A 27385-nucleotide genomic window follows, 5' to 3' on the forward strand; every position below is an offset into this window, starting at 1 on the left:
ATTTATCTCTTTTTTTAAAATGGTAGATCCAAATTTATACCGTCAATCCGCGGAACTTGTTTGTCCTGACACTTAGCAAATTACAGCCTTGGTAGATCTTGAATGCCTCTAATCATGGCGGCTTACACGGCTGGTTTAGCTGGCTTATCCGTATATCATTAGCCCTTGTTTAAGCCGCCCTGATAAACGTGCACTGTAAATTTGAACTTGCAATCCCACCAACTAATTTAATCCAGTGAATTGTTTTCTTTTAGATTGCACTTTCACCATGCCGCCAAAGACGATGATAACTTGCAACTGGGTCCCTTCCATAGTCACCGAGAGCACTCTGAAAGATTTTGTCACCGTTGGGTATTTACCTGAAACAAGTGTCATGTCTTATCGTGCTCCTGACCCGGACGAAGAAAGACCGCAACCAAAGGATAGTGAGATCATTGTCTTCACCGACCATATGAACCGGGGCTTTACACCACCCGACTCAAAATTCTTTAGAGATATCCTACATTTCTTCAAGCTTCATCCACAGGATATTGGACCCAATTCCATATCCAACATCTGTAACTTTCAAGTTTTCTGTGAAGTTTATCTGCAAGAAGAACCCACTGTTGAGTTCTTCAGAGAATACTTTTATATGAACCGCCAGAATGAATACACCAACGGTCCTAGCTTGGAGCTTGGCGGGATCTCAATTCAGTGCTGATGAGATGCCATCTTCCCTCTAATAGTTTTACCGAGCCATCCCAAGGACTGGAATCAAATATGGTTCTATTGCTAGGACACCTCACCGTCTGACGAAAAACCGATGCCGGGTTACCGTGCGGAGCATCTTGACACCACTTACAACCTCCCTGATAAACTGACTGTCGCCAAACGCAAGAAACTTATGCCAAAGATAAAAAAGGTTCAAGCTTTGCTGGTAAACGACTTAACTGGCGTTGACTTAGTCCACTGCTGGGTCGCATGGCAGATCATCCCTCTAAGCCGCCGACCCGGCTTGATGTGTAATTATACTGGAGGAACAGATGACCCTTTGCGCCATAGTCCTCTACGTCTGACTGAAGAGGCCATCGTTGAAATGGCGAGCACTCTTGTTAACAGTAAATATGAAGATTGCAGCGTCGTGGGTTTAAATCCTTTATGCAAGCTTAACCCGGCTCCAGAGGTAAATCCTTTTAACTTCTTCTCCCTCAGCAGTTAAGTATTCGAACATTTTTCAACATGTTATCCTTTCCCAGGCCAAATCTGATTTTTGGAAAGCCAAATGTGACCACAAGGCTGCCAAAAAAGCTAAAGCTGCTATGATAGCCGCCAAGAAGACCAACAGAAAATCTAGGAAGAAACAAACCGCTTCTGAGTTACTCAAGCTGGACGACACCTCTGAGTCAGAGGTAGCTCTTGACTCTCTTGGCCATTTTTTTAACAACCTTATTGACACTGACTATTATTAGAGTGACACGGGAACCAGCCATGCAGTCGAAGACGAGGTAACTATTATTTCCTCCGACTCAGAACCTTTACCAAGACAGAAACCTCGGCGGGTAATCCGGAAAGTAAGGTTTTCACACCCCTTGGATTATTTAGATCCTCATTTTCTTTTGAAACAACAACAACATGAGAGCCGCTGCCAGAGCCGGACCGGCGGAGATGACAATTTACTCTCCGGTTTACCAAAGACTCCTCGGAAATGTCAAAATGAAGTTTCTTTCATCCTTGACCTTTTGCCCTTACCAAGAGTTTATTCTATTGCTCTCTTAACTGTGATTGCACTTTTGCAGGAGGCCTCTCTGTCTGTTCCTTTATATCTTCGTCACCATGCTGACTCATCACAAATTTTCTTATAGCGGTCGAGCAAAGCCTAAAAAAGCAAAGGTGTCAAAACCGGCTGAAGATCCAAAAATTGTTGAATCTGAGCAGCCGCCTCTTGTACCAGAACAGTCTGAAGCACCGGAGGATCCTGTTGTCAATATTCATCCGGTTTTTCCTGAGCCATCTGTTGATGCAACCGCTCGCGATCTCTCAACTATTGAACCGGCAAGCTCAGTTGAGCCGCCAGAGACCCATGGCGACAATATTTTGATTACTGGTTCCAGATTCTTTGAGCCGGGGAACCCAACTGTGCTGGAAAAACACTCCGCCAAGCAAGAAGTTATGGAGAGACAGAAAGTGAGGTTTGACGTTTCTCATTATGCTCATCTGAGTATAAGTGATGTGCTATCTGGCTATCTCAGTCAAGCGCACTCTAATCGAGACATAGAAATTGAGATGGTTAAACAGATTCAGCAAAAATATGAGGTACATTCCTCGTCTTTCATGAATTATATACTCTACCAGCCCCCAAGTCTTCTGATTATGATAAACTTGAATGATTTGTAGACTTGAAACATTTATAAGCTTCCATTCTAGTCTTCCTTCAAGTCCGGTTTAAAAACTTTAAACAAGATTTTAGTAATAATGTACTTCTGCATGTCTAGCCCCCAAGGGCCGGTTTAATCAGCACGACTGAACCGGTCATTATAGAAAAAATAATACTTATCTTCGTATCCCTCATGTATTAGCTGAAACTGTTGACAACTTAACCGGCTCATAGAAAAAAAATTCGAGCAACATGCATTAGCCCCCAAGTGCCAAGTGTTGTTACTTGTAAAACACTTGGGACTTTTTAGAAGAGAAAAAAATGCTTTGGCAGACATTAGCCCCCAAGTGCCAAGTGTGTTTGCTTGGCAAAGTGCTTGGGACTTTAATTATTGTAATCCTCTTTTGAACATACTTTGATAAACCTATGCTGCCTGCAGTCTGCTATAGCTGACTTGGATACACAACTGAATGAGACAAAGACCCGGCTAGTGGCTCAGGAAAAGGAGACCCAAAAGGCTGAATCCAAATTGCAGGCTAGTGTGTCTGAAACAGAGAAACTGAAGACCAACCTCAGTGCAGAAAAGGATGCTTGGGCCAATGAAAAAACTGCCTTGATCCATTGTGGCAAAAAAGCTGAGGTGGCTCTAAAAAAGTTGCCGCTGAACTCACCGGCTTAAAGAACCGTGTGTCTCAGCTGGTCTCCGCCATCTTTGGTAAGTCATGTTGTTAATTATTCAAAGTGAATCCTTGTCATCATAACATAAGCCGCCGCTTAACTCATTGTATAATCTGCACAGGTCCCAGGAGTAGCAATTTGAGCCAAGATCCATTGATGAAGCTGAAGGCGGTTTACACCCTCGTGGAGCAATTGTACACTGGAGCTCAACGGATTCTTGCTACTATCTCCCCAGTGAACCAAGAGCCAAACTTATTGAGCGACGTCTTGAAAAAGCTGTCCGTCTTCCCTCCTAGGTTCCAAGAAATCAAGCGATCCTGCGCTAGAGCCGGAGCTGTGTCGGCTTTAAGCCGCTCTAAAGCCTGGATGCCAGAGCTAGACCGGGCCGATATATTGAAGGGATATCCTAGTCTCAAGGAAGATGGAACACCTTTTGACCAACAAGATTTTGCTACCCGCATGAAGGAAATTCGCCCGTGTGCTACAATCCTTGTCAATGAGACCGAACTTGACAAATATCAGCCGGGTTTTGATATTGAAAATAAGAGACTAGCAACTCCTGCATACAAAGTGATGGATTTAATCCCATCGATCCGTAAGCACACCTTTGCCCCTGAGATTGACCCGTCTGGTCTGATAGATGACAAGGCTGAATTTATCGCCCTACGTGGCTTTGACTAGACCAAATCCAATTTCCAGACGGTGGAGAAAGATGAACCGGCAAGGGATGAGCCACAACCATCAAGTTAGCCAGGCCACAATTTATGAACTGGCTTTACTTATCACCTGCTGTACGCGAGGCAAACAATTTTATCCTTTTTTGGGCTCCAAACGCCTTGTAATAGGCTAGCATTAAAACTTCTTGTTCTGCTATGCCATTGTGCATATTGTTCTGATATGCTTTACATCCCTTACAATATCTGTAGTGTTGGAACTGTTCCTGCATTCAATATATTAAAATTGTCCTGACGGTTTATCGCCGGACGTGTCATAATGCCCAATACACAACCATGGAGACCAACATAACTGTATAAGTAAGGTTGAATGTAATAATTATTAAGGCTGGATGTAAGAATTATTAAGGCTGGAAAGCCTCTGATTGAAGATACACAAATTAGCCTGTTATGAATTTTAACTTTGAAACATAACGACAATATCATACATGTGATCTTGAATTTGAACTGTCGGTTTACGTAACTCGAACAGTAAGGGTGCTAACCCAATCTTTGTAGAAGCCAACACTTCCATAATTATGATGACTGTCATACACTGGCGATTTACCGTCAAAAAACCAAGCTGGGTTAAATTGAAACTGTAGAACAAAGATTGTCTTTGAAAAAACGTAAGTCAAACATAAAGAAAAAATTTGGAGGCTTCCGATTCGATACGATTAGTAAACTGGACCAAAGGGGTTAAGCTAGGATTCAAATACAATCATGTAGCCCCCAGTGGCTTTGGCGTTGCGCCGATCAAGAGGGTACCGACAACTATGTTCTCTTTGGTTCGAATACGACCTATGTTTGAACAGGAAGCCCCCAAATGACCTTGAGAGGTTTTTAACGACCCTGATTTGAATACGATCCAAGTCAGACCCAAAAGGGGTTAAGCTATGATTCGAATACGATCAAGAAGCCCCCTAGTGAGTTTGGCATTGCGCCGATCAAGAGGGTACCGACAATTGTGTTCTCTTTGGTTCGAATACAACCTATGTTTGAACAGGAAGCCCCCAAATGACCTTGAGAGGTTTTTAACGACCCTGATTCAAATACGATCATGAGCCGGACCAAATGGTTAAGCTAGATTTGAATCAACCCCCAATTGGTCATTTTGAAATTATCATGATGAAGACATGTAATTATTGAGGATGAAAAGGACAGAGGTCTTGCTTTATTACTTATCATAATATATGCAACGTCAAAGTATGTACATCATGAGAGCCGATGGCTCAAGTATAGCAAGGCCGAAGATGAGCGATATTCCACGGCCGGCGGGTCTCTTCCTCCGACTTATGCGAGTCTTTGTGCTCTCGAACATCGTTAAGGTAGTATGATCCATTGTTCAAATTCCTGCTGACCACAAAAGGTCCTTCCCAAGGTGGGGATAATTTGTGTGCATTAGTTCGATCCTAGATGAGCTGGAGTACCAAATCACCTTCTTGAAAGGTTCTGGACTTAACTCGGTAGCTGTGATAACGGCGCAGGTCCTGTTGGTAAATCGCCGAGCGGGCTGCTGCTAAATCACACTCTTCATCTAACAGGTCAAGTGCATCCTGACAGGCTTGTTCGTTATTAGCTTCAGCGTAAGCCTCCACACGGGGTGAGTCATGACGGATGTCACTAGGCAAGACTTCCTCTGCTCCGTAAACCATGAAGAAAGATGTATAACCCGTAGACCTATTAGGGGTAGTATTGATGCTCCATATCACAGAGGGTAACTCCTCCACCCAACAACCCGGCGTCCATTGTAAAGGAACCATAAGCTGGGGCTTGAGACCTTTCAGGATTTCCTGATTGGCTCTTTCAGCTTGACCACTGGATTGGGGGTGAGTTACTGATGAAAGATCAAGCTGGATATGTTCAAGTTGGCAGAATTCCTCCATAGCACCCTTGGACAGATTAGTACCATTGTCAGTTATAATGCTGTGTGGAAAGCCAAAACGAAAGATCACCTTTTTTCATGAATTGAACCTCTGTGGTTGTATCACACTTACTAACCGGCTCTGCCTCAACCCACTTAGTGAATTTGTCAAGTGCCACCAAAAGGTTTGTCTTTTTGTCTTTGGATCTTTTGAAAGGTCCAACCATGTCGAGCCCCCAGACCGCAAACGGCCAAGTAATTGGAATCATCCGCAACTCTTGAGCCGGGACGTGTGCGCGTAGTGAGAATTTCTAGCAACCATCACACCTACTGACCAGATCCTCCGCATCAGCGTGAGCCGTCAGCCAGTAAAAACCATGACGGAAGGCTTTGGCTACAAGGGACTTTGAACCGGCAAGATGGCCACAATCCCCTTCATGGATTTCACGAAGAATTTCTTGACCTTCCTCGAGAGAGACACATCATTGAAACACCCCTGTGACACTGCGATGATGCAACTCACCATTGGCAATTGTCATCGATTTAGACCGCCGGGTTATCTGTCTAGCCAAGGTCTCATCCTCAGGCAACTCGCCCCGGGTCATATAAGCCAAATATGGCACTGTCCAATCTGGGATGACGTGAAGAGCCGCCACCAATTGTGCTACCGGGTCTAGAACAACCAAGTCTTCCTTTGTAGGCAACTTGACTGAAGGGTTATGCAGAACATCTAAGAAAGTGTTAGGTGGCACCGGCTTACACTGAGACCCCAGCCGGCTTAAAGCATCAGCCGCTTTATTCTTTCTACGATCACTGGGTTCCACTTGGTAACCCTTGAAGTGTCCAGCAATGGCATCAACTTCACGGAGATAAGCTGCCATGAGAGGATCTTTGGAATCCCACTTGCTTGATACTTGTTGAGCCACCAAATATGAGTCGCCAAATCACCTTACCCGGCTTAAATTCATCTCCCTAGCCATCCGAAGACCATGAAGCAAGGCTTCATACTCATCTGCATTGTTAGTACAGGGAAACATTAACCGTAGAACATAAAAAAATTTGTCACCTCGAGGAGAAGCTAAAACAACCCCAACCCCCGAGCCTTCCAATTGCCAGGACCCATCAAAATGAATAGTCCAATACGTATTATCCGGCTTCTCTTCAGGCATCTGCATCTCTGTCCAGTCGTTGATGAAGTCCACCAATGCTTGAGACTTGATAGGGGTGTGTGGCATATACTTCAAACCATGAGGTCCAAGTTCAATGGCCCACTTGGTGACTCATCCTGTGGCCTCTCTATTTTGAATAATATCTCCTAAAGGAGCAGAACCAACCACCATGATGGGATGACCCTGGAAATATTCCTTAAGCTTCTGGCCCTCCATAAATACCCTGCTACCTCTTGAGCACTGCGTTGGTTTTCCCGGAAGAGGAATGGATGATGCAGCAAAGTAGCGTAAGTATTTCCCTCAGTTTTTGAGAACCAAGGTATCAATCCAGTAGGAGGCTATGCGCGAGTCCCTCGCACCTGCACAAAACAAATAAATCCTCGCAACTAACACAAATAGGGGTTGTCAATCCCTATAGGGCCACTTACGAGAGTGAGATCTGATAGATATGATAAGATAATAATTTTTGGTATTTTTATGATAAAGATGCAAAGTAAAATAATGGCAAAGTAAATAGCAAAGGAAATAACTAGGTAGTAGGAGAATAATGTGATAAAGATAGACCCGGGGCCATAGGTTTCACTAGTGGCTTCTCTCAAGAGCATAAGTATTCTATGGTGGGTGAACAAATTACTGTTGAGCAATTGACAGAATTGAGCATAGTTATGAGAATATCTAGGTATGATCATGTATATAGGCATCACATCCGAGACAAGTAGACTGACTCCTGCCTGCATCTACTACTATAACTCCACTCATCGACCGCTATCCAGCATGCATCTAGAGTATTAAGTTAAAAACAGAGTAACGCCTTAATCAAGATGACATGATGTAGAGGGATAGACTCATGCAATATGAAGAAAACCCCATCTTGTTATCCTCGATGGCAACAATACAATACGTGCCTTGCTGCCCTTACTGTCACCGGGAAAGGACACCGCAAGATTGAACCCAAAGCTAAGCACTTCTCCCATTGCAATAAAGATCAATCTAGTAGGCCAAACCAAACCGATAATTCGAAGAGACTTGCAAAGATAACCAATCATACATAAAAGAATTCAGAGAAGATTCAAATATTATTCATAGATAGACTTGATCATAAACCCACAATTCATCGGTCTCAACAAACACACTGCAAAAAGAAGATTACATCGAATAGATCTCCACAAGAGAGGGGGAGAACATTGTATTGAGATCCAAAAAGAGAGAAGAAGCCATCTAGCTACTAACTATGGACCCATAGGTCTAAGGTGGACTACTCACACTTCATCGGAGAGGCTATGGTGTTGATGTAGAAGCCCTCCGTGATCGATGCCCCCTCCGGCGGAGCTCCGAAACAGGACCCAAGATGGGATCTCATGGATACAGAAAGTTATGGCAGTGGAATTAGGGTTTTCGCTCCTGCTCTGATCGTTTGGGGGTATGTGGATATATATAGGAGGAAGGAGTACGTCGGTGGAGCAACAGGGGGGCCACGAGGGTGGAGGGCGCGCCCCTACCTCATGGCCTCCTCTTTTCTTTCTTTACATAGGGTCCAAGTCTCCCGGGTCTTGTTCGTTGAGAAAATCACGTTCCCGAAGGTTTCATTTCGTTTGGACTCCGTTTGATATTCCTTTTCTTCCAAACCCTAAAACAGGCAAAAACATCAATTCTGGGCTGGGCCTCCGGTTAATAGGTTAGTCCCAAAAATAATATAAAAGTGGATAATAAAGCCCAATAATGTCTAAAACAGTAGATAATATAGCATGGAACAATCAAAAATTATAGATACGTTGGAGACGTATCAAGCATCCCCAAGCTTAATTCCTGCTCGTCCTCGAGTAGGTAAATGATGAAAATAGAATTTTTGATGCGGAGTGCTACTTGGAATAATTTTAATGTAATTCTTCTTAATTGTGGTATGAATATTCAGATCCGAAATATTCAAGACAAAAGTTCATATTGACATAAAAATAATAATACTTCAAGCATACTAACAAAGCAATTATGTCTTCTCAAAATAACATGGCCAAAGAAAGTTCATCCCTACAAAATCATATGGTTTAGTCATGTTTCATTTTCGTCACACAAGAATGCTTTCATCATGCACAACCCCAATGACAAGCCAAGCAATTGTTTCATACTTTAGTAATCTCAAACCTATAAACTTTCACACAATATATGAGCGCGAGCCATGACATAGCACTATAGGTGGAATAGAATATAAAGGGGGGTTATGTGGAGAAGACAAAAGAGGAGAAAGTCTCACATCAACGAGGCTAATCAATGGGCTATGGAGATGCCCACTGATTGATGTTAATGCAAGGAGTAGGGATTGCCATGCAACGGATGCACTAGAGCTATAAATGTATGAAAGCTCAACAAAACAAATTAGTGGGTGTGCATCCAACTTGCTTGCTCACAAAGACCCAGTGCACTTGAGGAGGCCCATTGTTGGAATATACAAGCCAAGTTCTATAATGAAAATTCCCACTAGTATATGAAAGTGACAAAATAAGAGACTCTCTAACATGAAGATTATGGTGCTACTTTGAAGCACAAGTGTGGCAAAGGATAGTAACATTGTCCCTTCTCTCTTTTTCTCTCATTTTTATGGCCTTTCTCTTTTTTATCGCCTTTCTCTTATTTTTGGGCCTTCTCTTTTTTATGGCCTTTCCCCCCCTTTTTTTATATTCCTCACTTGGGAAAATGCTATAGAAAATGATGATCATCACACTTCTATTTATTTACAACTCAATGATTACAACTCGATACTAGAACAAAGTATGACTCTATATGAATGCCTCCGGCGGTGTACCGAGATATGCAATGGACCAAGAGTGACATGTATGAAATAATTATGAACGGTGGCTTTGCCACAAATACTATGTCAACTACATGATCATCCTAAGCAATATGACAATGATGAATGTGTCATGATGAACGGAATGGTGGAAAGTTGCATGGCAATATATCTCGGAATGGCTATGGAAATGCCATAATATGTAGGTATGGTGGCTGTTTTGAGGAAGATATAAGGGGGTTTATGTGTGAAAGAGCGTATCATATCACAGGGTTTGGATGCACCGGCGAAGTTTGCGCCAACTCTCAATGTGAGAAAGGGCAATGCACGGTACCGAAGAGGCTAGCAAGTATGGAAGGGTGAGAGTGCGTATAAACCATGGACTCAACATTAGTCATAAAGAAATCACATACTTATTGCAAAAATCTACAAGTCATCAAAAACCTCGGTACTACGCGCATGCTCCTAGGGGGATAGATTGGTAGGAAAAGACCATTGCTCGTCCCCGACTGCCACTCATAAGGAAGACAATCAAATAACACCTCATGTTTCAAATTTGTTGCATAACGTTTACCATACGTGCATGCTACGGGACTTGAAAACTTCAACACAAGCATTTCTCAATTTCACAACTACTCAACTAGCATGACTTTGATATTATTACCTCCATATCTCAAAACAATCATCAAGCATCAAACTTCTCTTAGTATTCAAAACACTCTTAAGAAAATTTTACTAATCTTGAATACCTAGCATATTAGGATTTTAAGAAAAATTACCATTCTATTAAGACTCTCAAAATAATCTAAGTGAAGCATGAGAGATTAATAGTTTCTATAAAACAAATCCACCACCGTGCTCTAAAATATATAAGTGAAGTACTAGAGCAAATTTATATAACTCAAAAGATATAAGCGAAGCACATAGAGTATTCTAACAAATTCCAAATAATGTATGGCTCTCTCAAAAGGTGTGTACAGCAAGGATGATTGTGGTAAACTAACAAGCAAATACTCAAATAATACAAGACGCTCCAAGCAAAACACATATCATGTGGTAAATAAAAATATAGCTCCAAGTAAAGTAACCGATAGAAGTAGACGAAAGAGGGGATGCCTTCTGGGGCATCCCCAAGCTTTGGCTTTTAGGTGTACTTAGATTATCTTGGGGGTGCCATGGGAATCCCCAAGCTTAGGCTCTTTCCACTCCTTGTTCCATAATCCATCAAATCTTTACCCAAAACATGAAAACTTCACAACACAAAACTTAAAGTAGAAAATCTCGTGAGCTTCGTTAGCGAAAGAAAATAAAAGATCACTTCAAGGTACTGTATTCAACTCATTATTTATTTATATTGGTGTTATACCTACTTTATTCCAACTTCTCTATGGTTTATAAACTATTTTACTAGCCATAGATTCATCAAAATAAGCAAACAACACATGAAAAACAGAATCTGTCAAAAACAGAACAGTCTGTAGTAATCTGTAGCTAGCACAAGATCTGGAACCCCAAAAATTCTAAAATAAATCACTGGACGTGAGGAATTTATCTATTAATCATCTTCAAAAAGAATTAACTAAATAGCACTCTCCAAATAAAAATGACAGCAGTTCTAGTGAGCGCTAAAGTTTCTGTTTTTTACAGCTAGTTCAACAAGACTTTCCCCAAGTCTTCCCAACGGTTCTACTTGACACAAACACTAATTAAACACAAAAAACACAACCAAAACAGAGGCTAGATAAATTATTTATTACTAAACAGGAGCAAAAATCAAGGAAGAACAATAAAATTGGGTTGCCTCCCAACAAGCGCTATCATTTAACGCCCCTAGCTAGGCATAACAAGCAAGAATAGATCTAGGTATTGCCATCTTTGGTAGGCAATCCATAAGTGGCTCTCATAATAGATTCATAAGGTTATTTAATCTTCTTTCTAGGAAATTGTTCCATGCCTTTCCTTAATGGAAATTGGAATCTAATATTTCCTTCCTTCATATCAATAATTGCACCAATCGTTCTAAGGAAAGGTCTAACAAGAATAATAGGACATGAAGGATTGCAATCTATGTCAAGAACAATAAAATCTACGGGCACATAATTCCTATTTGCAAAAATAAGAACATCATTAATTCTTCCCATAGGTTTCTTAATTGTGGAATCTGCAAGGTGCAAGTTTAGAGAGCAATCATCAAAATCACGGAAACCTAACAAATCACACAAAGTCTTTGGAATCATGGAAACACTAGCACCCAAATCACATAAAGCATAACATTCGTGATCTTTAATTTTAATTTTAATAGTTGGTTCCCACTCATCATAAAGTTTTCTAGGGATAGAAACTTCCAATTCAAGTTTTTCTTCATAAGATTGCATCAAGGCATCAACGATATGTTTAGTAAACGCTTTATTTTGACTATAAGCATGAGGAGAATTTAGCACGGATTGCAACAAGGAAATACAATAAATCAAAGAGCAATTTTCATAGTTAAGTTCCTTGAAATCCATAATAGTGGGTTTAGCAACATCTAGGGTTTTAATTTCTTGAATCCCACTTTTATAAAATTTAGCATCAAGATAAAAAATTCCGAATTCTTGGAACGCCTTCTAGGTAAAGGTGGATGATAGTCAGTCCCATCATTATCAATATTCATATTGCAAAACAAAGATTTAATAGGGGACACATCAATAACTTTTATATCTTCATGTTTACTTTCATAGCAACTAGAAGAACACGTTCTTATAAAGGCATCTTTCTTAGCATGCATCCTAGCGGTTCTTTCTTTGCACTCATCAATGGAAATTCTCATGGATTTGAGAGACTCATTGATATCATGCTTAGGTGGAATAGATCTAAGTTTCAAAGAATCAACATCAAGAGCAATTCTATCAATGTTCCTAGCCAAATCATCAATCTTAAGCAATTTTTCTTCAATCATAGCATTAAAATTCTTTTGCGAAGTAATAAATTCTTTAATATTAGATTCAAAATAAGAGGGCATCTTATCATAATTTCCATAAGAATTGTTGTAGGAATTACCATAATTATTAGAGGGATTACTAGGGTAAGGCCTAGGATTGAAATTTCCTCTATACGCGTTGTTACCAAAATTGTTCCTACCAACAAAATTCACATCCATAGATTCATTATTATTCTCAATCAAAGTAGACAAGGGCAGATCATTAGGATCATAAGAAACACTCTTATTAGCAAATAATTTCATAAGTTCATCCATCTTTCCACTCAAAACATTAATTTCTTCTATCGCATGCACCTTTTTATTAGTAGATCTTTCAGTATGCCATTGAGAATAATTAACTATAATATTATCTAGGAGTTTAGTAGGTTCTCCTAAAGTGATTTCCATAAAAGTGCCTCCCGCGGCCGAATCTAAAAGATTTCTAGAAGCTAAATTCAATCCGACATAATTTTTTGTATAATCATCCACAAATTTAAACCATGAGTAGGTCAATTACGTATCATTAATTTCATTCTCTCCCAAGCCTATGAAACATGTTCATGATCAAGTCGCTTAAAATTCATAATATCGTTTCTAAGAGAGATGATCTTAGCGGGAGGAAAATACTTAGAGATAAAAGCATATTTGCACTTATTCCATGAATCAATACTATTTTTAGGAAAAAATGAAAACCAAGATTTAGCACGATCTCTAAGCGAAAAAGGAAATAGCTTCAATTTAACAATATTATTATCCACATCTTTCTTCTTTTGCATGTCACACATATCAACGAAGATATTAAGATGGGTAGCGGCATCTTCACTAGGAAGGCCAGAAAACGGATCTTTCATGACAAGATTCAACAAAGCAGTATTAATTTCACAAGATTCAGCATCGGTAAGAGGAGCAATCGGAGTGCTAATAAAATCATTGTTGTTGGTATTGGTTAAGTCACACAATTTAGTATTATCTTGAGCCATCGTGACAATCAAGCAAACTAATACACAAGCAAACAAAAAGCAAGCGAACAAAAGAGGCAAATAGAGAGGGAGGATAGAGAGAGAGAGGGAGAATAGAACGGCAAGGTTGAAGTGGGGGAGAGGAAAATGAGAGGAACATGGCAAATAATGTAATGCGGGAGATAAGGGTATGTGATGGGTACTTGGTATGTTGACTTTTGCGTAGACCTCCCCGGCAACGACGCCAGAAATCCTTCTTTCTACCTCTTGAGCACTGCGTTGGTTTTCCCCAAAGAGGAAGGGATGGTGCAGAAAAGTAGCGTAAGTATTTCCCTCAGTTTTTGAGAACCAAGGTATAAATCTAGTAGGAGGCCACGCGCGAGTCCCTCGCACTTGTACAAAACAAATAAATCCTCATAACCAACGCAAATAGGGGTTGCCAATCCCTATAGGGCCACTTACGAGAGTGAGATCTAATAGATATGATAAGATAATATTTTTGGTATTTTTATGATAAAGATGCAAAGTAAAATAAAGGCAAAGGAAATAGCAAAGGAAATAACTAAGTAGTAGGAGATTAATATGATAAAGATAGACTCGGGGGCCATAGGTTTCACTAGTGGCTTCTCTCAAGGGCATAAGTATTCTACGGTGGGTGAACAAATTACTGTTGAGCAATTGACAGAATTGAGCATAGTTATGAGAATATCTAGGTATGATCATGTATATAGGCATCACGTCCGAGACAAGTATACCGACTCCTGCCTGCATATACTACTATTACTCCGCTCATCAACCGCTATCCAGCATGCATCTAGAGTATTAAGTTAAAAACAGAGTAACGCCTTAAGCAAGATGACATGATGTAGAGGGATAGACTCATGCAATATGAAGAAAACCCCATCTTGTTATCCTCGATGGCAACAATACAATATGTGCCTTGCTGCCCTTACTGTCACCGGGAAAGGACACCGCAAGATTGAACCCAAAGCTAAGCACTTCTCCCATCGCAAGAAAGATCAATCTAGTTGGCCAAACCAAACTGATAATTCGAAGAGACTTGCAAAGATAACCAATCATACATAAAAGAATTCAGAGAAGATTCAAATATTATTCATATATAGACTTGATCATAAACCCAAAATTCATCGGTCTCAACAGACACACCGCAAAAAGAAGATTACATTGAATAGATCTCCACAAGAGAGGGGGAGAACATTGTATTGAGATCCAAAAAGATAGAAGAAGCCATCTAGCTACTAACTATGGACCCGTAGGTCTAAGGTGAACTACTCACACTTCATCGGAGGGGCTATGGTGTTGATGTAGAAGCCCTCTGTGATCGATGCCCCCTACGGCGGAGCTCCGGAACAGGCCCCAAGATGGGATCTCGTCGATGCCCCATCTCGTGGATGCCCCCTACGACGGTGGAATTAGGGTTTTGGCTCCTGTTCTGATCATTTGGGGGTATGTGGATATATATAGGAGGAAGGAGTACGTCGGTGGAGCAATAGGGGACCCACGAGGGTGGAGGGCGTGCCTGGTGGGGGTGGGTGCGCCCCCCTACCTCGTGGCCTCCTCTTTTCTTTCTTGACGTAGGGTCCAAGTCTCCCAGGTCTTGTTCATTGAGAAAATCACGTTCCCGAAGGTTTCATTCCGTTTGGACTCCGTTTGATATTCCTTTTCTTCAAAACCCTAAAACAGGCAAAAAACATCAATTCTGGGGCGGGCCTCCTGTTAATAGGTTAGTCCCAAAAATAATATAAAAGTGGATAATAAAGCCCAATAATGTCCAAAACTGTAGATAATATAGCATGGAGCAATCAAAAATTATAGATACATTGGAGACGTATCATACCCCATAAACGAGTTTCTGCTAGTGAGGATATCTTTGCTTGGACTCAATAAGTACCACACTAACGTAGTAAACCGGCCGTTGAACTGGATATTCCTTGCGAGCCTCCTTGCGCTCTACTACAATGGCCACGGTGACAGCACGGGTGTTAGCAGCCACATATAATAATAATGGCTCCTGATCAATAGGAGCAGCAAGGACCGGCGGCTCAGCAAGCTATCTCTTCAAATCCTCAAAGGCAGTATTAGCAGCATCACTCCAGACAAAATCATCTGTCTTCTTCACCATCTGGTACAGCGGTATGGCCTTCTCACCTAGCCGTCTTATGAATCAGCTTAAAGCAGCAATACAACCCGCCAAACGCTGAACATCATTGATACACACCGTTTTAGCCAAAGAAGTGATTGCCTTGATCTTCTCCGAGTTAGCCTCGATACCTCTATTAGAAACCAGAAAACCCAAAAGCTTGCCTGCTGGTACTCCAAAAACATACTTGCCGGGTTAAGCATCATCTTGTAGACCCAGAGATTATCAAAGGTTTCCTTCAGATCATCTATCAAGGTCTCCTTCTCTCTGGAGTTCGCTAGATGTCATCCACATAAGCATGAACATTGCGCCCAATCTGACTATGAAGACAGTTCTACACACACCGCTGATAAGTCACCTGGGCATCTCTTAAGCCCAAAAGGCATAGATACATAGCAGAAGGCTCCAAACGGAGTAATAAAAGCCGTCTTCTCCTGGTCCTTAACCGCCATTTTGATCTGATGATATCCATAATAAGCATCCAAAAAACTCAAGCGCTCACAACCTGCTGTAGCATCAATCATTTGATCAATACGAGGAAGAGCGAAAGGATCAGCCGGAGAAGCCTTGTTTAAGTACGTGTAGTCCACACACATACGCCAGGTGTCGTTCTTTTTAAGCACGAGCACCGGGTTAGCCAACCACTCCAGAGGGAATACTTCAATAATGAACCCGGCCACCAAGAGTCGGGCCACTTCCTCACCAATAGCCTTACGCCTTTCTTCATTGAACCGCCGAAGAAACTGCCTGACCGGCTTAAACTTTGGATCAATATTGAGAGTGTGCTCAGCGAGTTCTCTCGGTACACCCGGCATGTCAGAAGGTTTCCATGCAAAGATGTCCCGGTTCTCACGGATGAACTCGATGAGCGTGCTTTCCTATTTAGGATCCAAATTAGCACTGATACTGAACTGCTTAAATGAGTCGCTTGGGACAAAATCAACAAGCTTGGTTTCATCAGCCGATTTAAACTTTAACACTGGCTCATGTTCTATGGTTGGCTTCTTCAAAGACGTCATGTTTGTCGGGTCAACATTGTCCTTATAGAACTTCAATTCCTCTGTCGGCATAGGCAACATCACCTTCCTCACATTCCAAGGCTATCTTCTGAGTCCCATGCACGGTGGTAGTACCCTTATGATCCAACATCTTAAGCTGGAGATAAACATAACAAGGCCGCGCCATGAATTTGGCATAAGTCGGCCGTCCAAACAGGGCGTGATACGGGCTCTTGATTTTGACCACTTCAAAACTTAATTTCTCAGCCCTAGAATCATGCTCATCTCCAAAGGCTACCTCCAGCTCAATCTTACCCACTGGATACACCGACTTACCAAGCACTACTCCATGGAAAATAGTGTTAGATGTCTTAAGGTTTTTATCAGTCAACCCCATACGTCGGAAAGTATCATAATAGAGGATGTTGATGCTACTGCCTCCGTCCATGAGCACCTTAGTGAATTTATATCCACCAACTTGAGGCGCCACCACTAAAGCCAAGTGACTCGGATTGTCTACCCGGGGAGGGTGATATGCTCTACTCCACAGAATAGGCTGCTCAGACCATCTTAAATAACGAGGAACTACCTGCTCAATAGCGTTTACAACCATCTTATGAAGCTTCTGGCCCCGTTTGCACAAACTAGTGGTGAACACATGATACTATCCACTGTTTAACTGCTCTGGGTTGCTCTGATATCCAGACTGCTGTTGCTGCTGACCTCCCTGACCAGATTGCTGGTTATAGCCACCTTGATTTCCTTGAGATCCTTGAAAGCCGGAATTTGAACCGCCGCCCGGGCCGTGAAAACTGCCGCCACCTGAGCCACTGCCCGACCCATGATTGCCATCGAACATGTTAGAGTTTTTGAAAGCCTTCATGATCATACAGTCCTTCCATAGGTGAGTGGCTAGTTTCTATTGAGTACTGTGCCTTGGACAGGGCTCATTTAATAACTCCTCAAGAGTGAGACCTGACCTGCTGGACCGAGGAGGTGGCCTCCCCTTACGCCGTTGATTGTTGCCCTGTGCATTGGCATTAGCCACAAACTCCAAACTACTGTCAGCCTTACGTTTATTATTGCCTCCTTGATTCGCCAGGTTATGTTGCCGACCCTTACCATTGCCATTCTTCTTTCCCTTTGCTGTCTTCTCCTCGTCAGACTCGGGATCCTTGGTACTACCAGAATCAGCATACTTGACTAGAGCTGCCATTAACTGACCCATGTCATTACAATCGCGCTTGAGCCGCCCCAGCTTTTGTTTCAGAGGCGTAAAACGATAATTCTTCTCCAACATTAAGACTATAGAGCCGGCATCCATCTTATCAGATGAATATATTATGGCCTTGACCCAGCGCACCCAATGGGTCATGGACTCACCTTCCTCTTGCTTGCAATTAGTCAAATCCACAATTGCCATGGGCTGCTTGCATGTGTCATTGAAGTTCTGAATAAACTGGGCCTTCAACTCTGTCCACGAACTAATGGAGTTGGGTGGCAGCCCCTTTAACCAAGTGCGGGCCGTCCCATCCAACATCATGGTGTAGTACTTGGCCATTGCTGCATCACTGACTTCCAATAATTCCATGGCCATCTCATAACTTTTCAATCCATGCCACGGGCTGTAAATCGGCTGTATAATTAGGTACCTTTCGAGGCCCCTTGAAATCCTTGGGCAAACGCTCATTACGCAGAGCCAACACCAAACAAGGGACACCACTGGTAAGTCGCCCGCTAGTAAGCCGCCTGCTCAGCCGCCTGCTGAACCGCCCGCTCAGCTTCTTGGCGTATCCTGTCCTGGTTAACCAAATTGAGAGCTCCATCACGCGTCGGGTCATGCCCGCCCAGCTGGTCATGGCGCCAAGCATTGCTTGAAATAGCTGCTGAATCCATGTGTCGGCTATAACTCAGACTTCATCTTGGACGAGGGGTCGAATGAACCCTGTCTCGACTATAAGAATATGCCTCCTGCTGTGCTAAAGCCATTTGAAGAAGTTCTCTGACCCTTCGTGTTTCAACCGCCGTCGGAGAGTCGCCCTCTATCGGGAGAGCCGCCAATCGTGCCGCCGCGGCGATCATGTTCTCCAAAGGGTTAGAATAATGACCCGGGGGCGTGGGTACATAATGAGGTGGAGCAGTATTCATCCGAGGAGGTTCCATCGCCCATGGCTAACCCAGCATCCCCGCCCCGGGTGTTGCAACGTGGTTTACCTTCGGCGGGTTACTGGGGCCTGCACCGGGTGTGCGGAAGAGGTTTCTAGGATCATATGTCAGAGGCAGACGGGATTGAGCCTTCTGGTGCCTTCTTCTCATGACCTCATTTGATGCGTTCATATTCATCGTAAGATGAAAAGCCTCGGATTGAATCTGCTGTGCTCGAGCATCCAAAGCCGCCTACTCTGCGGCCATTCTGACGTCCTCCGCTGCTAGGTTTTCTTTGGCTTGTGCTACCTCCTCACGTAACCGTGCCACTTCTGCATCATGTTGATCCTGATCCGCCAGAGTAACCACGGCGGTTAACAGAGCTGTCATCCCCATGAGTTCCATCAACATCTGAGCCAGCGGGCGCACAGGGCCTCCTGCCCCGGCCGCCGCTGATCCGGAGGTTATCGCAGCTGCAGTCGTAGAGTTTTGAACGAGTTGCATGCCAGCCATGAAGATCCCCGCTCTGTTCGGCGGCTCAAAGGGGTCCGGAATATTGCTGCCATCGGAACAACCCCCAAGCCGGTTTCTAGGATCATATGTCAGAGGCAGACGGGATTGAGCCTTCTGGTGCCTTCTTCTCATGACCTCATTTGATGCGTTCATATTCATCGTAAGATGAAAAGCCTCGGATTGAATCTGCTGTGCTCGAGCATCCAAAGCCGCCTACTCTGCGGCCATTCTGACGTCCTCCGCTGCTAGGTTTTCTTTGGCTTGTGCTACCTCCTCACGTAACCGTGCCACTTCTGCATCATGTTGATCCTGATCCGCCAGAGTAACCACGGCGGTTAACAGAGCTGTCATCCCCATGAGTTCCATCAACATCTGAGCCAGCGGGCGCACAGGGCCTCCTGCCCTGGCCGCCGCTGATCCGGAGGTTATCGCAGCTGCAGTCGTAGAGTTTTGAACGAGTTGCATGCCAGCCATGAAGATCCCCGCTCTGTTCGGCGGCTCAAAGGGGTCCGGAATATTGCTGCCATCGGAACAACCCCCAAGCCCACCATCTTGTAGTTGATACAACGAATCTATCTCACCTGTGGATGACTCGCCATCAGATCGGACGATCGTCTCACCACCAGACACAAATCTTTCAGAAAATTCCCCTCCATGGATGCATCCCACGAAGACATGCTTCACGGTAGGCTGAGCCCGGTGTAACGCCCCGGACACACCCGCTGATGGTCATTACTCCTGGCGGGATCTAGACTGGCCCCACAGATCAATAATAGTCTTTTCTGCGCACTTTGTGCTCACTCATGCGCACCCGGGAGCAACTTCCCGGTCGGTCACCCATCCTGATACTACTCCAAGCTGAGCACGCTTAACTTTGGAGTTCTGTCCGAATGGGCTCCCGGAAAAGAAGGAATTCCTTATTGATATGAGTAGTCTATCATCCCTAATAAGCCAGGCCATCACATAAACCCCCACTCAGAGGAATCGACATCCTCGTCGGGCCACAGGAACATTCCCTCTTGGCACATACGTCTGTGCTTCCAGTCCAGTACATGTGCCATGCCATGTGCCACAACAGGTCACAAACGTCATGAACAACATGACCACGCACCTGTCCGCAACCATCCGTGTAACCGCGAGGGTCGGCTCTGATACCAACTTGTAATGCCTCAGACACACCCGCCGGTGGTCGTTACTCCTGGCGGGATCTAGACTGGCCCCACAGATCAATACTAGTCTTTTCTGCGCACTTTGTCCTCACTCATGCGCACCCGGGAGCAACTTCCCGGTCGGTCACCCATCCTGACACTACTCCAAGCTGAGCACGCTTAACTTTGGAGTTCTGTCCGAATGGGCTCCCGGAAAAGAAGGAATTCCTTATTGATATGAGTAGTCTATCATCCCTAATAAGCCAGGCCATCACACCCGAGTGGGTCTCGCACGCTGAGCCGTCATCTCGATGATGTCGGTGCAGATGTCCACTCAGGGCCCGGCTCGCCAATCCGGCCGATGAAGACGTGGATCTCGCCGAAGGGGACCCGGTACCCGTACTCAATTGAGCCAGTGAGGGAGTCCTGGATTAGGGGGTCTCCGGACAGCCGGACTATATCCTTTGGCCGGACTGTTGGACTATGAAGATACAAGATTGAAGACTTCGTCTCGTGTCCGGATGGGACTCTACTTGGCGTGGAAGGCAAGCTAGGCAGTACGGATATGGATATCTCCTCCTTTTGTAACCGACCTTGTGTAACCCTAACCCTCTCCAGTGTCTATATAAACCGGAGGGTTTTAGTCCGTAGGACACAACTACAACAGACAATCATACCATAGGCTAGCTTTTAGGGTTTAGCCTCTTTGATCTCGTGGTAGATCTACTCTTGTACTACCCATATCATCAATATTAATCAAGCAGGACGTATGGTTTTACCTCCATCAAGAGGGCCCGAACCTGGGTAAAACATCGTGTTCCCTGCCTCCAGTTACCATCCGCCTTAGACACACAGTTTGGGACCCCCTACCCAAGATCCGCCGGTTTTGACACTGACATTTGTGCTTTCATTGAGAGTTCCTCTGTGTCGTCGCTGTTAGGCTTGATGGCTCCTACTATCATCGATAGCGATGCAGTCCAGGGTGAGACTTTCCTCCCCGGACAGATCTTTGTGTTCGGCGGCTTTGCACTGCGGGCCAATTCGCTTGGCCATCCAGAGCAGATTGAAAGCTACGCCCCTGGCCACCAAGTCAGGTTTGGAAGCTTAAACTACACGGGCGATGTCCGCGGAGACTTGATCTTTGACGGATTTGAGCCTCTGCCTTGTGCGTCACGCGGTCACGATGAGTATGATTTAGCTCTACCATCAGACAGTGTTCAGGAGATCGCACCGGCAGCCGCTCCGACCCTCAATTCGGAGCCAGTTGCGCCATCCATGGACGGGTGGATGGACCCCGCCACGGAGGCCTTACCCTCAGCGGCGATCGAGCCGAACATCGACCTTACCTTGCACGAGAGCCGTATTGTTAAACTGCCGGCTCTTTCTCCGGCCACGGACTCCGAACCTCCTGCGCCCGATCCTATTGAATCCGATTGGGCGCCGATCATGGAGTTTACCTCCATGGATATTTTTCAGCACTCGCCCCTTGGCGACATACTAAACACATTAAGGTCCCGCTCCTTGTCAGGAGGATCCTGGCCGAACTATGTCCGACAGGATTGGGATGCGGATGACAAAGAAATTTGCCGCCCACCAAGCACCCACTTAGTAGCCACTGTCGATGACTTAACTGACATGCTCGACCTCAACTCCGAAGACATCAACGATATGGACGATGATGCAGGAGACGAACAAGAACCACTGCCCACAGGGCACTGGACGCCCACTTCACCACATGACGTATACATGGTGAACGCACCAAAAGAAAACGACGACGAGGAACAGAAGGACGCAACAAAGGGTTGTCCCCTCGAGAAGCAGTCAAAGCGGCGGCGTATGCGCCGCTCCAAATCCTGCCTCGATAGAAACAACGATCATATAGACCCAACGTTAGAGCAGGGTGAACCATCGCCGGACCACGACAATATGGAGAATCAAACCGAACAACCTGACTCTGTCAAAGATAATAGTCCGGACGACGTCACACCAGACAGACACCCAGAGCAACAGAATGCCCATCAAAAGCTTGTTGCCACCGCGAGGAGTCTAAAAAAGCAGAAGCAAAGACTCAAGGCTGCAGAAGACACACTCGGAATCAGATGGAGCAAACTACTCAACACAGCAGCGAAGTACAGCGGTAATCGCCCCACCAAGAGCTACCCGAAGCGGAAGTTGCTACCCGAATTCGATGAGGAGGCCTTAGATCCCCCGCAACCAAAAATCCAAATGACCACCTTGCCCGATAGACGGCCTCACGGCCAACATAGAGTGGCAAACAACGCCACACATAAGCCAATACGCGATCCACGCGAGGGCTCAAATCAAAAGGATGACGCAACCCGATCCATCTATGGACCATGCAAGCGCGCTCCAGCATACAATGCAACACAACAAACATCCGAACAACACAGTACATCCATATACAGGGGTGCCGCACACCCCTTATGTTTCACCGATCAGGTGCTGGACCATGAATTTCCAGAGGGATTCAAACCCGTAAACATAGAGGCATACGATGGAACAACAGACCCTGGGGTCTGGATTGAGGACTATATCCTCCATATCCATATGGCTTGAGGAGATGATCTCCACGCCATCAAGTACTTACCCCTCAAGCTCAAAGGGCCAGCTCGGCACTGGCTTAAAAGCCTCCCCAAAAACTCCATTGGAAGCTAGGAAGAGCTCGAAGACGCTTTTCGGGCAAATTTTCAAGGGACTTATGTCTGACCCTCGGATGCAGACGATTTGAGTCATATAACTCAACAGCCCGGAGAGTCAGCACAAAAGCTTTGGAACATGTTTCTTACTAAAAAGAACCAAATAGTTGACTGTTCGGACGCCGATGCCTTGGCAGCTTTTAAGAATAGCGTCCACGACGAATGGCTTGCCAGACACCTCGGCCAAGAAAAGCCGAGAACAACGGCAGCATTAACAAGCCTCATGACCCACTTTTGTGCAGGTGAGGACAGCTGGCTAGCCAGATGCAGCACCAGCGACCCAAGTACATCCGAAGTTAGAGATAAAAACGAGAAATCACGACGCAACAAAAATAATAAGCGCCGGAATAAAGAAGGCAACCCGGAGAGCACGGTGGTAAATGCCGGATTCAAAAGCTCTCGGCCAGGTCAGCAAAAGCCGCCCTCTAAAGGCGCCAGAGATGAACTGTCCAGCCTCAACAAAATTCTGGACCAAATATGTCAGATCCATATTGCCCCTGGTAAACCCGCTAATCATACCCACAGAGAATGTTGGGTCTTCAAGCAGTCCGGCAAGCTCAACGCCGTACACAAGGGGGAGGATACACCAAGCGAAGGCGAGGATGAGCCTCTCAAGCAAGACACTGGGGAACAAAAGAAATTTCCACCAGAGGTCAAAACAGTACACGTGTTACACGTGATCAAGGGGAGAAACAAAACGGCACTTGCAACGTCTTGAGCTTGAGTTGGTTTTCCCCGAAGAGGAAGGGATGATGCAGCAGAGTAGCGTAAGTATTTCCCTCAGTTTTTGAAAACCAAGGTATCAATCTAGTTGGAGGCCACGCTCAAGTCCCTCGTACCTGCACAAAACGATAGCTACTCGCAACCAACGCGATTAGGGGTTGTCAAGCCCTTCACGGTCACTTACGAGAGTGAGATCTGATAGATATAATATTTTTGGTATTTTTGGTATAAAGATGCAAAGTAAAAAGTAAAGGCAAAGTAAAAAGCAAAACAACATAAAAGTGATGGAGATTGATATGATGAGAATAGACCCGGGGGCCATAGGTTTCACTAGTGGCTTCTCTCAAGAGCATAAGTATTCTACGGTGGGTGAACAAATTACTGTTGAGCAATTGATAGAACTAAGCATAATTATGAGAATATCTAGGCATGATCATGTATATAAGCATCACGTCCGTGACAAGTAGACCAAAACGATTCTGCATCTACTACTATTACTCCACTCATTGACCGCTATCCAGCATGCATCTAGAGTATTAAGTTAAAAACAGAGTAATGCCTTAAGCAAGATGACATGATGTAGAGAGATAAATTCATGCAATATGAAATAAACCCCATCTTGTTATCCTCGATGGCAATGGTACAATACGTGCCTTGCTGCCCCTTCTGTCACTGGGTAAGGACACCGCAAGATCGAACCCAAAGCTAAGCACTTCTCCCATGGCAAGAACTACCAATCTAGTTGGCCAAACCAAACAGATAATTCGAAGAGACTGGCAAAGATAACAAATCATACATAAAATAATTCAGAGAAGATTCAAATATTATTCATAGATAGATTTGATCAGAAACCCACAATTCATCGATCTCAATAAACACACCGCAAAAAGAAGATTACATCGAATAGATCTCCACAAGAGAGGGGGAGAACTTTGTATTGAGATTCAAAGAGAGAGAAGAAGCCATCTAGGTACTAACTATGGACCCGAAGGTCTGAGGTAAACTACTCGCACTTCATCGGAGGGGCTATGATGATGTAGAAGCCCTCCGTGATGACGTCCCTCTTCCGGCGGAGCTCCGGAACAGGCCCCAAGATGGGATCTCATGGATACAAAAGGTTGCGGCTGTGGAATTAGGTTTTTGGCTCCTGTTCTGATCGTTTGGGGGCACGTGTATATATATATAGGAGGAAGAAGTACGCCGGAGGAGTAACGAGGGGCCCACGAGGCAGGGGGGCACGCCCTAGGGGGGGTGCCCCCCACCCTAGTGACCGCCTCTTTTGTTCCTTGGAGCAGGCTCCAAGTCTCTTGGATCACGTTCGGTGAGAAAATCACGTTCCCGAAGATTTTATTCCGTTTGGACTCCGTTTGATATTCCGTTTCTTCGAAACACTGAAATAGGAAAAAAACAACAATTCTGGGCTGGGCCTCCGGTTAATAGGTTAGTCCCAAAAATAATAGAAAAGTGGAAAATAAAGCCCAATATAGTCCAAAACAGTAGATAATATAGCATGGAGCAATCAAAAATTATAGATACGTTGGAGACGTATCAGGCATCCCCAAGCTTAATTCCTGCTCGTCCTCGAGTAGGTAAATGATAAAAAGAGAATTTTTGATGCGGAGTGCTACTTGGCATAATTTCAATGCAAATCTTCTTAATTGTGGTATATACAGATTAGAAAGATTCAAGACAAAGGTTTATATTGACATAGAAAATAATAATACTTCAAGCATACTAACAAAGCAATTATGTCTTCTCAAAATAACATGGCCAAAGAAAGTTATACCTACAAAATCATATAGTCTCGCTATGCTCCATCTTCCCCACACAAAGTATTTAAATCATGCACAACCCCGATGATAATCCAATCAATTGTTTCATACTCTAACTTTTTCAATCTTCACGCAATACATGAGCGTGAGCCATGGATATAGCACTATAGGTGGAATAGAATGGTGGTTGTGGAGAAGACAAAAAGGAGAAGATAGTCTCACATCAACTAGGCGTATCAACGGGCTATGGAGATGCCCATCAATAGATATCAATGTGAGTGAGTAGGGATTGCCATGCAACGGATGAACTAGAGCTATAAGTATATGAAAGCTCAAAAAGAAACTAAGTGGGTTTGCATCCAACTTTCTTGCTCATGAAGACCTAGGGCAATTTGAGGAAGCCCATCATTGGAATATACAAGCCAAGTTCTATAATGAAAGATTCCCACTAGTATATGAAAGTGATAACATGAGAGACTCTCTATTATGAAGATCATGGTTCTACTTTGAAGCACAAGTGTGGTAAAAGGATAGTAACATTGTCCCTTCTCTCTTTTTCTCTCATTTTTTATATGGCCTTTCTTTTTTATGGCCTTTTTTATTTGGGCTTCTTTGGCCTCTTTTTTTTTCGTCCGGAGTCTCATCCCGACTTGTGGGGGAATCATAGTCTCCATCATTCTTTCCTCACTGGGACAATGCTCTAATAATGATGATCATCACACTTTTTATTTTTCTTACAACTCATCAATTACAACTCGATATGTAGAACAAAATATGACTCTATATGAATGCCTCCGGCGGTGTACCGGGATATGAAATATGACAATGATGGAGTGTGTCATAATAAATGGAACGGTGGAAAGTTGCATGGTAATATATCTCGGAATGGCTATGCAAATGCTATAATAGGTAGGTATGGTAGCTGTTTTGAGGAAGGTATATGGTAGGTGTATGATACCGGCGAAAGGTGCGCGGTATTAGAGAGGCTAGCAAAGATGGAAGGGTGAGAGTGCGTATGATCCATGGACTCAACATTAGTCATAAAGAACTCATATAGTTATTGCAAAAATCTAGAAGTTATCAAACAAAGTACTACGCGCATGCTCCTAGGGGGATAGATTGGTAGGAAAAGACCATCGCTCGTCCCTGACCGCCACTCATAAGGAAGACAATCAATAAATAAATCATGCTCCGACTTCATCACATAACGGTTCACCATACGTGCATGCTACGGGAATCACAAACTTCAACACAAGTATTCTTTAAATTCACAACTACTCAACTAGCATGACTTTAATATTATCACCTCCATATCTCAAAACAATTATCATGCTTCAGTCTTTTCTTATTATTCAACACACTCAAAAGAAAGTTTCACAAATCTTGAATACCAAGCATATTATTATTAGGCAAATTACCATGCTATTAAGAGACTCTCAAATTAATTTAAGTGAAGCATGAGAGATCAATAGTTTCTTTAAAACGAATCCACCACCATGCTCTAAAAGATCTAAGTGAAGCACATAGAGCAAAATTATAACGCTCAAAAGATATAAGTGAAGCACATAGAGCAAAATTATCTAGCTCAAAAGATATAAGTGAAGCACATAGAGCAATATTATCTAGCTCATAGGATATAAGTGAAGCACATAGAGTATTCTATCAAATTTTAATTCATGTATGGCTCTCTCAAAAGGTGTGTACAGCAAGGATGATTGTGGTATACTAGCA

Source organism: Triticum aestivum, chromosome 1A (assembly GCF_018294505.1).
Source record: "Triticum aestivum cultivar Chinese Spring chromosome 1A, IWGSC CS RefSeq v2.1, whole genome shotgun sequence".
NCBI classification, from domain to species: Eukaryota; Viridiplantae; Streptophyta; class Magnoliopsida; order Poales; family Poaceae; genus Triticum; species Triticum aestivum.